Source organism: Taudactylus pleione, unplaced genomic scaffold (genome assembly GCF_031769625.1).
Source record: "Taudactylus pleione unplaced genomic scaffold, aTauple2 ptg000550l, whole genome shotgun sequence".
Taxonomy (NCBI): Eukaryota; Metazoa; Chordata; class Amphibia; order Anura; family Myobatrachidae; genus Taudactylus; species Taudactylus pleione.
In genome coordinates, this window is record NW_028284952.1 from 2,650,001 (window position 1) to 2,662,500 (window position 12,500).

A 12,500-nucleotide genomic window follows, 5' to 3' on the forward strand; every position below is an offset into this window, starting at 1 on the left:
CTGGGAATACCAGGTGCTGTAGGTAATTTTAGACAGCCAAAACATTCTTTTCTATTACATTTTACATTTAATTTTTTCAACTTATCAATGAATTTACTTGAGTTAAGAAGTAAAATAGGTCTAAAGTTAATGTTTTTGAGCACCTACAGCCAAACCACGCTGGACTTGCCCAATCTCATCTGATCTTGGAAACTATGCAGTGTTGGACCTGGTTAGTACTTGGATGGGAGACCACCTGGGAATACCAGGAGCTGTAGATAATTTTATACTGCCATAATATTCTTTTCTATTACATTTTACATTTCATTTTTCAAATAATCATTGAATTTACTTGGGTTAAGAAGTAAAAGAGGTCTAAAGTTAATGTTTTTGAGCACCTACAGCCAAACCACATTGGACATGCCCAATCTCGTCTGAACTTGGAAGCTAAGCAGTTTTGGGCGTGGTTAGTTCTTGGATGGGAGACCACCTGGGAATACCAGGTGCTGTAGGTAATTTTATACTGCCATAACATTCTTTTCTATTACATTTTACATTTAATTTTTTCAACTTATCAATGAATTTACTTGAGTTAAGAAGTAAAAGAGGTCTAAAGTTAATGTTTTTGAGCACCTACAGTCAAACCACAGAGGACATGCCCAATCTCATCTGATCTTGGAAGTTATGCAGTGTTGGGCCTGGTTAGTACTTGGATGGGAGACCACCTGGGAATACCAGGAGCTGTAGGTAATTTTATACTGCCAAAACATTCTTTTCTATTACATTTTACATTTCATTTTTCAACTTATCATTGAATTTACTTGAGTTAAGAAGTAAAAGATGTCTAAAGTTAATGTTTTTGAGCACCTACAGCCAAACCACACTGGACATGCCCAATCTCGTCTGATTTTGGAAGCTATGCAGTGTTGGGCCTGGTTAGTAATTGGATGGGAGACCACCTAGGAATCCCAGGTGCTGTAGGTAATTTTATACTGCCATAACAGTCTATTCTATTACATTTTACATTTATTTATTTCAACTTATCAATGAATTTACTTGAGTTAAGAAGTAATAGAGGTCTAAAGTTAATGCTTTTGAGCACCTACAGCCAAACCACACTGGACATGCCCAATCTCGTTTGGTCTTGGCTGCTATGCAGTGTTGGGCCTGGTTAGTACTTGGATGGGAGACCACCTGGGAATACCAGGTGCTGTCTGTAATTTTATATAGCCATAACAATCTTTTCTATTACATTTTACATTACATTTTTTCAACTTATCAATGAATTTACTTGAGTTAAGAAGTAAAAGAGGTCTAAAGTTAATGTTTTTGAGCACCTACAGCCAAAGCACCCTGGACAATAACAATCTCATCTGATCTTGGAAGCTATGCAGTGTTGGGCCTGGTTAGTACTTCGATGGGAGACCACCTGGGAATACCAGATGCTGTAGGTAATTTTATACTGCCATAACATTCTTTTCTATTACATTTTACATTTAATTTTTTCAACTTATCAATGAATTTACTTGAGTTAGGAAGTAAAAGAGGTCTAAAATTAATGTTTTTGAGCGCCTACAGCCAAACCACACTGGACATGCCCAATCTCGTCTGATCTTGGACGCTATGCCGTGTTGGGCCTGGTAAGTACTTGGATGGGAGAACACCTGGGAATACCAGGTGCTGTACATCATTTTATACTGATATAACATTCTTTTCTATTACATTTTACATTTAATTTTTTCAACTTATCAATGAATTTACTTGAGTTAAGAAGTAATAGAGGTCTAAAGTTAATGCTTTTGAGCATCTACAGCCAAACCACACTGGACATTCCCAATCTCATCTGAACTTGGAAGCTATGCAGTGTTGGGCCTGGTTAGTACTTGGATGGGAGAGCACCTGGGAATACCAAGTGCTGTAGGTAATTTTATACTGCCATAACATTCTTTTCTATTACATTTTACATTTAATTTTTTCAACTTATCAATGAATTTACTAGAGTTAAGACGTAATAGAGGTCTAAAGTTAATGGTTTTGAGCACCTACAGCCAAACCACACTGGACATGCCCAATATCATCTGATCTTGGAAGCTATGCAGTGTTGGGCCTCATTAGTACTTGGATGGGAGACCACCTGGGAATACCAGGTGCTGTAGGTTACTTTATACTGCCATAACATTCTTTTCTATTACATTTTACATTTCATTTTTCAACTTATCATTGAATTTACTTGAGTTAAGAAGTAAAAGAGGTCTAAAGTTAATGTTTTTGAGCACCTACAGCCAAACCACACTGGACATGCCCAATCTTGTCTGATCTTGGAAGCTATGCAGTGTTGAGACTGGTTAGTACTTGGATGGGAGACCACCTGGGAATACCAGGTGCTATAGGTAATTTAATGCAGCCATAACTTTCTTTTCTATTACATTTTACATTTAATTTTTTCAACTTATCAATGAATTTACTTGAGTTAAGAAGTAATAGAGGTCTAAAGTTAATGTTTTTGAGCACCTACAACCAAACCACACTGGACATGCCCAATCTCGTCTGATCTTGGAAGCAATGCGGTGTTTGGCCTGGTTACTACTTGGGTGGGAGACCACCTGGGAATACCAGGTGCTGTAGGTAATTTTATACAGCCAAAACATTCTTTTCTATTACAATTTACATTAAATTTTTTCAACTTATCAATGAAATTACTTGAGTTAAGAAGTAAAAGAGGTCTAAAGTTAATGTTTTTGAGCACCTACAGCCAAAGCACACTGGACATGCCCAATCTTGTTTGATCGTGGAAGCTATGTAGTGTTGGGCTTGGTTAGTACTTGGATGGGAGACTACCTGGGAATGCCAGGTGCTGTAGGTAATTTTATGCAGCCATAACATTCTTTTCTATTACATTTTACATTTAATTTTATCAACTTATCAATGAATTTACTTGAGTTAAGAAGTAAAAGAGGTCTAAAGTTAATGTTTTTGAGCACCTACAGTCAAACCACAGAGGACATGCCCAATCTCATCTGATCTTGGAAGCTATGCAGTGTTGGGCCTGGTTAGTACTTGGATGGGAGACCACCTGGGAATACCAGGTGCTGTAGGTAACTTTATACTGCCATAACATACTTTTCTATTACATTTTACATTTCATTTTTCAACTTATCATTGAATTTACTTGAGTTAAGAAGTATAAGAGGTCTAAAGTTAATGTTTTTGAGCACCTACAGCCAAACCACACTGGACATGCTCAATCTTGTCTGATCTTAGAAGCTATGCAGTGTTGAGCCTGGTTAGTACTTGGATGGGAGACCACCTAGGAATCCCAGGTGCTGTAGGTAATTTTATACTGCCATAACAGTCTATTCTATTACATTTTACATTTATTTTTTTCAACTTATCAATGAATTTACTTGAGTTAAGAAGTAATAGAGGTCTAAAGTTAATGCTTTTGAGCACCTACAGCCAAACCACACTGGACATGCCCAATCTCGTTTGGTCTTGGCTGCTATGCAGTGTTGGGCCTGGTTAGTACTTGGATGGGAGACCACCTGGGAATACCAGGTGCTGTCTGTAATTTTATATAGCCACAACAATCTTTTCTATTACATTTTACATTACATTTTTTCAACTTATCAATGAATTTACTTGAGTTAAGAAGTAAAAGAGGTCTAAAGTTAATGTTTTTGAGCACCTACAGCCAAAGCACCCTGGACAATAACAATCTCATCTGATCTTGGAAGCTATGCAGTGTTGGGCCTGGTTAGTACTTCGATGGGAGACCACCTGGGAATACCAGATGCTGTAGGTAATTTTATACTGCCATAACATTCTTTTCTATTACATTTTACATTTAATTTTTTCAACTTATCAATGAATTTACTTGAGTTAGGAAGTAAAAGAGGTCTAAAATTAATGTTTTTGAGCGCCTACAGCCAAACCACACTGGACATGCCCAATCTCGTCTGATCTTGGACGCTATGCCGTGTTGGGCCTGGTAAGTACTTGGATGGGAGAACACCTGGGAATACCAGGTGCTGTACATCATTTTATACTGATATAACATTCTTTTCTATTACATTTTACATTTAATTTTTTCAACTTATCAATGAATTTACTTGAGTTAAGAAGTAATAGAGGTCTATAGTTAATGCTTTTGAGCATCTACAGCCAAACCACACTGGACATTCCCAATCTCATCTGAACTTGGAAGCTATGCAGTGTTGGGCCTGGTTAGTACTTGGATGGGAGAGCACCTGGGAATACCAAGTGCTGTAGGTAATTTTATACTGCCATAACATTCTTTTCTATTACATTTTACATTTAATTTTTTCAACTTATCAATGAATTTACTAGAGTTAAGACGTAATAGAGGTCTAAAGTTAATGGTTTTGAGCACCTACAGCCAAACCACACTGGACATGCCCAATATCATCTGATCTTGGAAGCTATGCAGTGTTGGGCCTCATTAGTACTTGGATGGGAGACCACCTGGGAATACCAGGTGCTGTAGGTTACTTTATACTGCCATAACATTCTTTTCTATTACATTTTACATTTCATTTTTCAACTTATCATTGAATTTACTTGAGTTAAGAAGTAAAAGAGGTCTAAAGTTAATGTTTTTGAGCACCTACAGCCAAACCACACTGGACATGCCCAATCTTGTCTGATCTTGGAAGCTATGCAGTGTTGAGACTGGTTAGTACTTGGATGGGAGACCACCTGGGAATACCAGGTGCTATAGGTAATTTAATGCAGCCATAACTTTCTTTTCTATTACATTTTACATTTAATTTTTTCAACTTATCAATGAATTTACTTGAGTTAAGAAGTAATAGAGGTCTAAAGTTAATGTTTTTGAGCACCTACAACCAAACCACACTGGACATGCCCAATCTCGTCTGATCTTGGAAGCAATGCGGTGTTTGGCCTGGTTACTACTTGGGTGGGAGACCACCTGGGAATACCAGGTGCTGTAGGTAATTTTATACAGCCAAAACATTCTTTTCTATTACAATTTACATTAAATTTTTTCAACTTATCAATGAAATTACTTGAGTTAAGAAGTAAAAGAGGTCTAAAGTTAATGTTTTTGAGCACCTACAGCCAAAGCACACTGGACATGCCCAATCTTGTTTGATCGTGGAAGCTATGTAGTGTTGGGCTTGGTTAGTACTTGGATGGGAGACTACCTGGGAATGCCAGGTGCTGTAGGTAATTTTATGCAGCCATAACATTCTTTTCTATTACATTTTACATTTAATTTTTTCAACTTATCAATGAATTTACTTGAGTTAAGAAGTAAAAGAGGTCTAAAGTTAATGTTTTTGAGCACCTACAGTCAAACCACAGAGGACATGCCCAATCTCATCTGATCTTGGAAGCTATGCAGTGTTGGGCCTGGTTAGTACTTGGATGGGAGACCACCTGGGAATACCAGGTGCTGTAGGTAATTTTATACTGCTATAACATTCTTTTCTATTACATTTTACATTTAATTTTTTCAACTTATCAATGAATTTACTTGAGTTAAGAAGTAATAGAGGTCTAAAGTTAATGCTTTTGAGCACCTACAGCCAAACCACACTGGACATGCCCAATCTCGTTTGGTCTTGGAAGCTATGCAGTGTTGGGCCTGTTTAGTACTTCGATGGGAGACCACCTGGGAATACCATGTGTTGTAGGTAATTTTATATAGCCATAACATTCTTTTCTATTACATTTTACATTACATTTTTTCAACTTATCAATGAATTTACTTGAGTTAAGAAGTAAAAGAGGTCTAAAATTAATGTTTTTGATCGTCTACAGCCAAACCACACTGGACATGCCCAATCTCATCTGATCTTGGACGCTATGCCGTGTTGGGCCTGGTAAGTACTTGGATTGGAGAACACGTGGGAATACCAGGTGCTGTACATCATTTTATACTGATATAACATTCTTTTCTATTACATTTTACATTTAATTTTTTCAACTTATCAATGAATTTACTTGAGTTAAGAAGTAATAGAAATCTAAAGTTAATGCTTTTGAGCATCTACAGCCAAACCACACTGGACATGCCCAATCTCATCTGATCTTGGAAGCTATGCAGTGTTGGCCCTGGTTAGTACTTGGATGGGAGACCACCTGGGAATACCAGGTGCTGTAGGTAATTTTATACTGCCATAACATTCTTTTCTATTACATTTTACATTTAATTTTTTCAACTTATCAATGAATTTACTTGAGTTAAGAAGTAATAGAGGTATAAAGTTAATGGTTTTGGGCACCAACAGCCAAACCACACTGGACATGCTCAATATCATCTGATCTTGGAAGCTATGCAGTGTTGGGCCTGGTTAGTACTTGGATGGGAGACCACCTGGGAATACCAGGTGCTGTAGGTAACTTTATACTGCCATAACATACTTTTCTATTACATTTTACATTTCATTTTTCAACTTATCATTGAATTTACTTGAGTTAAGAAGTAAAAGAGGTCTAAAGTTAATGTTTTTGAGCACCTACAGCCAAACCACACTGGACATGCTCAATCTTGTCTGATCTTAGAAGCTATGCAGTGTTGAGCCTGGTTAGTACTTGGATGGGAGACAACCTGGGAATACCAGGTGCTATAGGTAATTTTATACAGCCATAACATTCTTTTCTATTACATTTTACATTTAATTTTTTCAACTTATCAATGAATTTACTTGAGTTAAGAAGTAATAGAGGTCTAAAGTTAATGTTTTTAAGCAACTACAGCCAAACCACACTGGACATGCCCAAAATCTTCTGATCTTGGAAGCAATGCGGTGTTTGGCCTGGATACTACTTGGGTGGGAGACCACCTGGGAATACCAGGTGCTGTAGGTAATTTTATACAGCCAAAACATTCTTTTCTATTACAATATACATTTAATATTTTCAACTTATCAATGAATTTACTTGAGTTAAGAAGTAAAAGAGGTCTAAAGTTAATATTTTTGAGCACCTACAGCCAAAGCACACTGGACATGCCCAATCTCATCTGATCTTGGAAGCTATGCAGTGTTGGGCCTGGTTAGTACTTGGACAGGAGACCTCCTGGGAATACCAGGTGCTGTAGGTAATTTTATATAGCCATAACATTCTTTTCTATTACATTTTACATTACATTTTTTCAACTTATCAATGAATTTACTTGAGTTAAGAAGTAAAAGAGGTCTAAAGTTAATGTTTTTGAGCACCTACAGTCAAACCACACTGGACATGCCCAATCTCGTCTGATCTTGGAAGCTATGCAGTGTTGGGCCTGGTTAGTACTTGGATGGGAGACCCCCTGGGAATACCAGGTGCTGTAGGTAATTTTATACTGCCATAACATTCTTTTCTATTACATTTTACATTTAATTTTTTAAACTTATCAATGAATGTACTTGAGTTAAGAAGTAATAGAGGTCTAAATTTAATGCTTTTGAGCACCTACAGCCAAACCACACTGGACATGCCCAATCTCGTCTGATCTTGTAAGCTTTGCTGTGTTGGGCCTGGTTTGTACTTGGATGGGAGACCACCTGGGAATACCAGTACCTGTTGGAAATTTTATACAGCCAAAACATTCTTTTCTATTACATTTTACATTTAATATTTTCAACTTATCAATGAATTTACTTGAGTTAAGAAGTAAAAGAGGTCTAAAGTTAATGTTTTTGAGCACCTACAGCCAAACCACACTGGACATTCCCAATCTTGTTTGGTCTTGGAAGCTATGTAGTGTTGGGCCTGGTTAGTACTTTGATGGGAGACCCCCTGGGAATACCAGGTGCTGTAGGTAATTTTATACTGCTATAACATTCTTTTCTATTACATTTTACATTTAATTTTTTCAGCTTATCAATGAATTTACTTGAGTTAAGAAGTAATAGAGGTCTAAAGTTAAGGCTTTGGGCACCTACAGCCAAACCACACTGGACATGCCCAATCTCGTCTGATCTGGGAAGCTATGCAGTGTTGGGCCTGGTTAGTTCTTCGATGGGAGACCACCTGGGAATACCAGGAGCTGTAGGTAATTTTATACTGCCATAACGTTCTTTTCTATTACATTTTACATTTCATTTTTCAACTTATCATTGAATTTACTTGAGTTAAGAAGTAAAAGAGGTCTAAAGTTAATGTTTTTGAGCACTTACAGGCAAACCACACTGGACATGCCCAATCTTGTCTGATCTTGGAAGCTATGCAGTGTTGGGCCTGGTTAGTACTTGGATGGGAGACCACCTAGGAATACCAGGTGCTGTAGGTATTTTTATGCAGCCATAACATTCTTTTCTATTACATTTTACATTAATTTTTTCAACTTATCAATGAATTTACTTGTGTTAAGAAGTAATAGAGGTCTAAAGTTAATGTTTTTGAGCACCAACAGCCAAACCACACTGGACATGCCCAATCTCGTCTGATCTTGGAAGCTATGCAGTGTTGGGCCTGGTTAGTACATGGATGGGAGACCACCTAGGAATCCCAGGTGCTGTAGGTACTTTTATACTGCCATAACTGTCTTTTCTATTACATTTTACATTTAATTTTTCAACTTATCAATGAATTTACTTGAGTTAAGAAGTAATAGAGGTCTGAAGTTAATGCTTTTGAGCACCTACAGCCAAACCACACTGGACATGCCCAATCTCGTTTGATCTTGGAAGCTATGCAGTGTTGGGCCTGGTTAGTACTTGGATGGGAGACCACCTGGGAATACCAGGTGCTGTAGGTAATTTTATATAGTCATAACATTCTTTTCTATTACATTTTACATTACATTTTTTCAACTTATCAATGAATTAACTTGAGTTAAGAAGTAAAAGAGGTCTAAAGTTAATGTTTTTGAGCACCTACAGTCAAACCACACTGGACATGCCCAATCTCGTCTTATCTTGAAAGCTATGCAGTGTTGGGCCTGGTTAGTACTTGGATGGGAGACCACCTGGGAATGCCAGGTGCTGTAGGTAATTTTATACTGCCATAACATTCTTTTCTATTACATTTTACATTTCATTTTTCAACTAATCATTGAATTTACTTGAGTTAAGCAGTTAAAGAGGTCTAAAGTTAACGTTTTTGAGTACCTACAGCCAAACCACACTGGACATGCCCAATCTCGTCTGAACTTGGAAGCTATGCAGTGTTGGGCCTGGTTAGTACTTGGATGGGAGACCACCTGGGAATACCAGGTGCTGTAGGTAATTTTATACTGCCATAACATTCTTTTCTATTACATTTTACATTTAATTTTTTCAACTTATCAATGAATTTATTTGAGTTAAGAAGTAAAAGAGGTCTAAAGTTAATGTTTTTGAGCACCTACAGCCAAACCACACTGGACATTCCCAATCTTGTTTGGTCTTGGAAGCTATGTAGTGTTGGGCCTGGTTAGTACTTTGATGGGAGACCCCCTGGGAATACCAGGTGCTGTAGGTAATTTTATACTGCTATAACATTCTTTTCTATTACATTTTACATTTAATTTTATCAGCTTATCAATGAATTTACTTGAGTTAAGAAGTAATAGAGGTCTAAAGTTAAGGCTTTGGGCACCTACAGCCAAACCACACTGGACATGCCCAATCTCGTCTGATCTGGGAAGATATGCAGTGTTGGGCCTGGTTAGTACTTCGATGGGAGACCACCTGGGAATACCAGGAGCTGTAGGTAATTTTATACTGCCATAACGTTCTTTTCTATTACATTTTACATTTCATTTTTCAACTTATCATTGAATTTACTTGAGTTAAGAAGTAAAAGAGGTCTAAAGTTAATGTTTTTGAGCACTTACAGGCAAACCACACTGGACATGCCCAATCTTGTCTGATCTTGGAAGCTATGCAGTGTTGGGCCTGGTTAGTACTTGGATGGGAGACCACCTGGGAATACCAGGTGCTGTAGGTAATTTTAGACAGCCATAACATTCTTTTCTATTACATTTTACATTAATTTTTTCAACTTATCAATGAATTTACTTGTGTTAAGAAGTAATAGAGGTCTAAAGTTAATGTTTTTGTGCACCAACAGCCAAACCACACTGGACATGCCCAATCTCGTCTGATCTTGGAAGCTATGCAGTGTTGGCCCTGGTTAGTACATGGATGGGAGACCACCTAGGAATCCCAGGTGCTGTAGGTACTTTTATACTGCCATAACTGTCTTTTCTATTATATTTTACATTTAATTTTTCAACTTATCAATGAATTTACTTGAGTTAAGAAGTAATAGAGGTCTGAAGTTAATGCTTTTGAGCACCTACAGCCAAACCACACTGGACATGCCCAATCTCGTTTGATCTTGGAAGCTATGCAGTGTTGGGCCTGGTTAGTACTTGGATGGGAGACCACCTGGGAATACCAGGTGCTGTAGGTAATTTTATATAGTCATAACATTCTTTTCTATTACATTTTACATTAAATTTTTTCAACTTATCAATGAATTAACTTGAGTTAAGAAGTAAAAGAGGTCTAAAGTTAATGTTTTTGAGCACCTACAGTCAAACCACACTGGACATGCCCAATCTCGTCTTATCTTGAAAGCTATGCAGTGTTGGGCCTGGTTAGTACTTGGATGGGAGACCACCTGGGAATGCCAGGTGCTGTAGGTAATTTTATACTGCCATAACATTCTTTTCTATTACATTTTACATTTCATTTTTCAACTAATCATTGAATTTACTTGAGTTAAGCAGTAAAAGAGGTCTAAAGTTAATGTTTTTGAGTACCTACAGCCAAACCACACTGGACATGCCCAATCTCGTCTGAACTTGGAAGCTATGCAGTGTTGGGCCTGGTTAGTACTTGGATGGGAGACCACCTGGGAATACCAGGTGCTGTAGGTAATTTTATACTGCCATAACATTCTTTTCTATTACATTTTACATTTAATTTTTTCAACTTATCAATGAATTTACTTGAGTTAAGAAGTAATAGAGGTCTAAAGTTAATGTTTTTGAGCACCTACAGCCAAACCACACTGAACATGCCCAATCTTGTCTGAACTTGAAAGCTATGCAGTGTTGGGCCTGGTTAGTACTTGGATGGGAGACCACCTGGGAATACCAGGTGCTGTATGTAATTTTATACTGCCATAACATTCTTTTCCATTACATTTTACATTTAATTTTTTCAACTTATCAATGAATTTACTTGAGTTAAGAAGTAATAGAGGTCTAAAATTAATGGTTTGGGGCACCTACAGCCAAACCACACTGGACATACCCAATATCGTCTGATCTTGGAAGCTATGCAGTGTTGGGCCTGGTTAGTACTTGAATGGGAGACCACCTGGGAATACCAGGTGCTGTAGGTAATTTTATACTGCCATAACATTCTTTTCCATTACATTTTACATTTCATTTTTCAACTTATCATTGAATTTACTTGAGTTAAGAAGTAAAAGAGGTCTAAAGTTAATGTTTTTGAGCACCTACAGCCAAACACACTGGACATGCCCAATCTCATCTGATCTTTGAAGCTATGCAGTGTTGGGCCTGGTTAGTACTTGGATGGGAGACCACCTAGGAATCCCAGGTGCTGTAGGTAATATTAGACAGCCAAAACATTCTTTTCTATTACATTTTACATTTAATTTTTTCAACTTATCAATGAATTTACTTGAGTTAAGAAGTAATAGAGGTCTAAAGTTAATGTTTTTGAGCACCTACAGCCAAAACACACTGGACATGCCCAATCTCGTCTGATCTTGGAAGCAATGCGGTGTTTGGCCTGGTTACTACTTGGGTGGGAGACCACCTGGGAATACCAGGTGCTGTAGGTAATTTTATACAGCCAAAACATTCTTTTCTATTACAATTAACATTTAATTTTTTCAACTTTTCAATGAATTTACTTGAGTTAAGAAGTAATAGAGGTCTATAGTTAATGTTTTTGAGCACCTACAGCCAAAGCACACTGGACATGCCCAATCTCGTCTGATCTTGGAAGCTATGCAGTGTTGGGCCTGGTTAGTATTTGGACAGGAGGCCACCTGGGAATGCCAGGTGCTGTAGGTAATTTTATATAGCCATAACATTCTTTTCTATTACATTTTACATTACATTTTTTCAACTTATCAATGAATTTACTTGAGTTAAGAAGTAATAGAGGTCTAAATTTAATGCTTTTGAGCACCTACAGCCAAACCACACTGGACATGCCCAATCTCGTCTGATCTTGTAAGCTTTGCTGTGTTGGGCCTGGTTTGTACTTGGATGGGAGACCACCTGGGAATAGCAGTACCTGATGGAAATTTTATACAGCCAAAACATTCTTTTCTATTACATTTTACATTTAATATTTTCAACTTATCAATGAATTCACTTGAGTTAAGAAGTAATAGAGGTCTAAAGTTAATGGTTTTTGGCACCTACAGCCAAACCACACTGGACATGCCCAATCTTGTTTGATTTTGGAAGCTATGCAGTGTTGGGCCTGGTTAGTATTTGGATGGGAGACCACCTGGGAATACCAGGTGCTGTAGGTAATTTTATACTGCCATAACATTCTTTTCTATTACATTTT

General features: G+C 37.4%; 5 non-coding genes and 45 pseudogenes across 5 annotated transcripts; all 50 read left to right on the top strand.

Moving 5' to 3' along the window:
• The window catches only part of LOC148493255 (5S ribosomal RNA), a 119-nt pseudogene extending 94 nt beyond the window's left edge, over positions 1-25 (top strand).
• Positions 26-141: 116 nt separating this feature from the next.
• Positions 142-260, top strand: LOC148493256 (5S ribosomal RNA; annotated as a pseudogene).
• Positions 261-375: 115 nt separating this feature from the next.
• LOC148493257 (5S ribosomal RNA) lies at positions 376-494 on the top strand (annotated as a pseudogene).
• Positions 495-610: 116 nt separating this feature from the next.
• On the top strand, positions 611-729 carry LOC148493258 (5S ribosomal RNA; annotated as a pseudogene).
• Positions 730-844: 115 nt separating this feature from the next.
• LOC148493259 (5S ribosomal RNA) lies at positions 845-963 on the top strand (annotated as a pseudogene).
• Positions 964-1,079: 116 nt separating this feature from the next.
• On the top strand, positions 1,080-1,198 carry LOC148493260 (5S ribosomal RNA; annotated as a pseudogene).
• Positions 1,199-1,314: 116 nt separating this feature from the next.
• LOC148493261 (5S ribosomal RNA) lies at positions 1,315-1,433 on the top strand (annotated as a pseudogene).
• A 116-nt stretch (positions 1,434-1,549) lies between these two features.
• Positions 1,550-1,668, top strand: LOC148493262 (5S ribosomal RNA; annotated as a pseudogene).
• A 116-nt stretch (positions 1,669-1,784) lies between these two features.
• Positions 1,785-1,903, top strand: LOC148493263 (5S ribosomal RNA; annotated as a pseudogene).
• A 116-nt stretch (positions 1,904-2,019) lies between these two features.
• LOC148493264 (5S ribosomal RNA) lies at positions 2,020-2,138 on the top strand (annotated as a pseudogene).
• A 115-nt stretch (positions 2,139-2,253) lies between these two features.
• LOC148493265 (5S ribosomal RNA) lies at positions 2,254-2,372 on the top strand (annotated as a pseudogene).
• A 116-nt stretch (positions 2,373-2,488) lies between these two features.
• Positions 2,489-2,607, top strand: LOC148493266 (5S ribosomal RNA; annotated as a pseudogene).
• A 116-nt stretch (positions 2,608-2,723) lies between these two features.
• On the top strand, positions 2,724-2,842 carry LOC148493267 (5S ribosomal RNA; annotated as a pseudogene).
• A 116-nt stretch (positions 2,843-2,958) lies between these two features.
• Positions 2,959-3,077, top strand: LOC148493268 (5S ribosomal RNA; annotated as a pseudogene).
• Positions 3,078-3,192: 115 nt separating this feature from the next.
• On the top strand, positions 3,193-3,311 carry LOC148493269 (5S ribosomal RNA; annotated as a pseudogene).
• Positions 3,312-3,427: 116 nt separating this feature from the next.
• On the top strand, positions 3,428-3,546 carry LOC148493270 (5S ribosomal RNA; annotated as a pseudogene).
• Positions 3,547-3,662: 116 nt separating this feature from the next.
• Positions 3,663-3,781, top strand: LOC148493271 (5S ribosomal RNA; annotated as a pseudogene).
• A 116-nt stretch (positions 3,782-3,897) lies between these two features.
• On the top strand, positions 3,898-4,016 carry LOC148493272 (5S ribosomal RNA; annotated as a pseudogene).
• A 116-nt stretch (positions 4,017-4,132) lies between these two features.
• Positions 4,133-4,251, top strand: LOC148493273 (5S ribosomal RNA; annotated as a pseudogene).
• A 116-nt stretch (positions 4,252-4,367) lies between these two features.
• LOC148493274 (5S ribosomal RNA) lies at positions 4,368-4,486 on the top strand (annotated as a pseudogene).
• A 115-nt stretch (positions 4,487-4,601) lies between these two features.
• Positions 4,602-4,720, top strand: LOC148493275 (5S ribosomal RNA; annotated as a pseudogene).
• A 116-nt stretch (positions 4,721-4,836) lies between these two features.
• On the top strand, positions 4,837-4,955 carry LOC148493276 (5S ribosomal RNA; annotated as a pseudogene).
• A 116-nt stretch (positions 4,956-5,071) lies between these two features.
• On the top strand, positions 5,072-5,190 carry LOC148493277 (5S ribosomal RNA; annotated as a pseudogene).
• A 116-nt stretch (positions 5,191-5,306) lies between these two features.
• LOC148493278 (5S ribosomal RNA) lies at positions 5,307-5,425 on the top strand (annotated as a pseudogene).
• A 116-nt stretch (positions 5,426-5,541) lies between these two features.
• On the top strand, positions 5,542-5,660 carry LOC148493279 (5S ribosomal RNA; annotated as a pseudogene).
• Positions 5,661-5,776: 116 nt separating this feature from the next.
• LOC148493280 (5S ribosomal RNA) lies at positions 5,777-5,895 on the top strand (annotated as a pseudogene).
• A 116-nt stretch (positions 5,896-6,011) lies between these two features.
• Positions 6,012-6,130, top strand: LOC148493281 (5S ribosomal RNA; annotated as a pseudogene).
• A 116-nt stretch (positions 6,131-6,246) lies between these two features.
• LOC148493282 (5S ribosomal RNA) lies at positions 6,247-6,365 on the top strand (annotated as a pseudogene).
• Positions 6,366-6,950: 585 nt separating this feature from the next.
• LOC148493283 (5S ribosomal RNA) lies at positions 6,951-7,069 on the top strand (annotated as a pseudogene).
• A 116-nt stretch (positions 7,070-7,185) lies between these two features.
• On the top strand, positions 7,186-7,304 carry LOC148493284 (5S ribosomal RNA). The gene has a single exon (XR_015871144.1). It is a non-coding gene; the product is annotated as a 5S ribosomal RNA (ribosomal RNA).
• A 351-nt stretch (positions 7,305-7,655) lies between these two features.
• On the top strand, positions 7,656-7,774 carry LOC148493285 (5S ribosomal RNA; annotated as a pseudogene).
• Positions 7,775-7,889: 115 nt separating this feature from the next.
• On the top strand, positions 7,890-8,008 carry LOC148493286 (5S ribosomal RNA; annotated as a pseudogene).
• Positions 8,009-8,123: 115 nt separating this feature from the next.
• Positions 8,124-8,242, top strand: LOC148493287 (5S ribosomal RNA; annotated as a pseudogene).
• A 115-nt stretch (positions 8,243-8,357) lies between these two features.
• Positions 8,358-8,476, top strand: LOC148493288 (5S ribosomal RNA; annotated as a pseudogene).
• A 115-nt stretch (positions 8,477-8,591) lies between these two features.
• On the top strand, positions 8,592-8,710 carry LOC148493289 (5S ribosomal RNA). Its single transcript, XR_015870629.1, has one exon. It is a non-coding gene; the product is annotated as a 5S ribosomal RNA (ribosomal RNA).
• Positions 8,711-8,826: 116 nt separating this feature from the next.
• LOC148493290 (5S ribosomal RNA) lies at positions 8,827-8,945 on the top strand (annotated as a pseudogene).
• Positions 8,946-9,060: 115 nt separating this feature from the next.
• On the top strand, positions 9,061-9,179 carry LOC148493291 (5S ribosomal RNA). The gene has a single exon (XR_015871499.1). It is a non-coding gene; the product is annotated as a 5S ribosomal RNA (ribosomal RNA).
• Positions 9,180-9,295: 116 nt separating this feature from the next.
• On the top strand, positions 9,296-9,414 carry LOC148493292 (5S ribosomal RNA; annotated as a pseudogene).
• Positions 9,415-9,529: 115 nt separating this feature from the next.
• LOC148493293 (5S ribosomal RNA) lies at positions 9,530-9,648 on the top strand (annotated as a pseudogene).
• A 115-nt stretch (positions 9,649-9,763) lies between these two features.
• On the top strand, positions 9,764-9,882 carry LOC148493294 (5S ribosomal RNA; annotated as a pseudogene).
• A 115-nt stretch (positions 9,883-9,997) lies between these two features.
• LOC148493295 (5S ribosomal RNA) lies at positions 9,998-10,116 on the top strand (annotated as a pseudogene).
• Positions 10,117-10,231: 115 nt separating this feature from the next.
• On the top strand, positions 10,232-10,350 carry LOC148493296 (5S ribosomal RNA). Its single transcript, XR_015870631.1, has one exon. It is a non-coding gene; the product is annotated as a 5S ribosomal RNA (ribosomal RNA).
• A 116-nt stretch (positions 10,351-10,466) lies between these two features.
• Positions 10,467-10,585, top strand: LOC148493297 (5S ribosomal RNA; annotated as a pseudogene).
• Positions 10,586-10,700: 115 nt separating this feature from the next.
• LOC148493298 (5S ribosomal RNA) lies at positions 10,701-10,819 on the top strand. Its single transcript, XR_015871501.1, has one exon. It is a non-coding gene; the product is annotated as a 5S ribosomal RNA (ribosomal RNA).
• Positions 10,820-10,935: 116 nt separating this feature from the next.
• On the top strand, positions 10,936-11,054 carry LOC148493299 (5S ribosomal RNA; annotated as a pseudogene).
• Positions 11,055-11,170: 116 nt separating this feature from the next.
• LOC148493300 (5S ribosomal RNA) lies at positions 11,171-11,289 on the top strand (annotated as a pseudogene).
• Positions 11,290-11,404: 115 nt separating this feature from the next.
• On the top strand, positions 11,405-11,522 carry LOC148493301 (5S ribosomal RNA; annotated as a pseudogene).
• Positions 11,523-11,638: 116 nt separating this feature from the next.
• On the top strand, positions 11,639-11,757 carry LOC148493302 (5S ribosomal RNA; annotated as a pseudogene).
• A 116-nt stretch (positions 11,758-11,873) lies between these two features.
• LOC148493303 (5S ribosomal RNA) lies at positions 11,874-11,992 on the top strand (annotated as a pseudogene).
• Positions 11,993-12,343: 351 nt separating this feature from the next.
• Positions 12,344-12,462, top strand: LOC148493304 (5S ribosomal RNA; annotated as a pseudogene).
• Positions 12,463-12,500: the final 38 nt, after the last annotated feature.